The sequence below is a fragment of the Papaver somniferum genome, chromosome 4 (genome assembly GCF_003573695.1).
Source record: "Papaver somniferum cultivar HN1 chromosome 4, ASM357369v1, whole genome shotgun sequence".
Classification (NCBI taxonomy): domain Eukaryota; kingdom Viridiplantae; phylum Streptophyta; class Magnoliopsida; order Ranunculales; family Papaveraceae; genus Papaver; species Papaver somniferum.
Window position 1 is genome coordinate 151224285 of NC_039361.1, and position 1808 is coordinate 151226092.

The 1808-nt window shown below is 40.3% G+C and overlaps 1 pseudogene; it reads left to right on the forward strand.

Moving 5' to 3' along the window:
• Nucleotides 1-1096: 1096 nt before the first annotated feature.
• Nucleotides 1097-1196, forward strand: LOC113276810 (annotated as a pseudogene).
• The last annotated feature ends 612 nt before the right edge of the window (nt 1197-1808 follow it).

A 1808-nucleotide genomic window follows, 5' to 3' on the forward strand; every position in this document is an offset into this window, starting at 1 on the left:
TTGGCATAAGAGGGAATCTGCTTAATTGCATCTAGTAAGGTTGATAGTTACCTGCTTAAAAACCTCCAATATATCATTAAAATTGGACTCCCTCTTAGTTGGAACTAGCAGCTGTGGGAATGGGGCTCTAGGGACAAAGCCGGGCTCAATATGACCCTCATTGGTCTCTTTAGAGACTCTATCAGTCTCCTCAGTTTCTGGTTCAGAAGGGTGAACTACAGCATGTTCACTATCAGGCATGGAAACCTTGTTGTCTATCTCTACCACTCCTAAGGGTTTTAATAGCATTCACATGATCAGATGGTCTTTCACCTATTTCATTAATTCCTCTAGGGTTGGGTTGAGTCTGACTAGGAAACTTACCTCTTTCTCTTAAAGACTCATTTATCTGACTAACCTGGTTTTCAACTCGGAAATAGCCTGAGAGTTAGCCTGACCTATTCTCTTATTTTCTTCTAAACCTTGAGCAACAGATTGCTGAAACTGCACAGTGTTACGAGTTAACAAAGCAAGAGACTCTTCTAAACTCATAATCTTCTTATCCGAAGGGTTCTGAAACTGTGCCGGAGCTGAAGGATTCTTAGTATAGCCAAAACCTGGGGGAACCTGAGCATTACTAGACTGACCTTGATTCTGTCCCTTGGACCAAGAAAGGTTTGGATGGTTTCTCCAGCCAGGGTTATAGGTTTCTGAATATGGGTCAAACTTCTGTCGGTTATCAAACCTAGTATTGTTATAAAGAGCATTGGCTCGCTCTTCAACAGCATGGCCTTCCCAAAAAGGCTCATTTCTTCCACTACTACCACTAGAATTACCTAATTCTAAGGCTTCTAACCTTTTGGATATAGATGCTATTTTGGCATCTGACTCATGAGATCCTTCTACCCTATTAACATTTCCTCTACTTAGAAGAATTGTTTTCTGGGGTTCCCTACTATTTTCCCATTGTTGGGTCTTATCGGCGATTTCATTCAAAAATGTCATCGCTTCATCAACAGATTTATTCTCAAACCCACCCGTGCATGAGGACTCAACCATGGTTGTTGTTGAATAATCTAAACCCTCGTAGAGGATCTGAACTAACCTAACCTTCTCCAAACCATGATGAGGACATTGAGATATCAAGTCATTGAACCTTTCTAAGGACCTATATAAAGATTCTCCCTCTTGTTGGGCAAAAGTACATATTTGTGTCCTAATAGACGATGTTTTATGCCTTGGGAAAAACTTATGTATAAAGGCAGAAGTAAGTTGGTCATAGGTTTCAATTGACTCAGAGTCCAAACTATACAACCAAGATTTGGCTTTATCTTTTAAGGAAAAGGGGAATAACCTAAGTTTCAACGCATCATCACTTAGGTTTTTAATTTTCAGAGTACTACAAACTTCCTCAAATTCCCTAACATGAAAATAGGGGTTCTCATTCTCCTTCCCTAAAAACATTGGGAGCATCTGTAAAGTCCCAGGTTTCAGTTCATAATTTGCCTCGGTTTCAGCTAACTTGATACAAGAAGGACGAGAAGTCCTAGTTGGGTTTAGCAAAGCTTTCAAAGTTGCCATTTCTGGCACTACCAAAGGACTAGGAGTACTAGGGGTACTTTCCTCACGAAGAGACAGATTCTCAAAACTGAAGTTTCCAAAAACGGGGCTCTCAAAAGAAGAGTCTTCGAGCTCCCCGCCTTCACAAGAAGAACTACTAGGTTTGTCACTAATCAAACGACCTAGAGTGTTTCTTTTCCAGGCCCGTTTAAAAACTTCGGGCATACACTAGAAAAACAAAATCAAAAAGAAAAGTCCTAAAAAGGAAG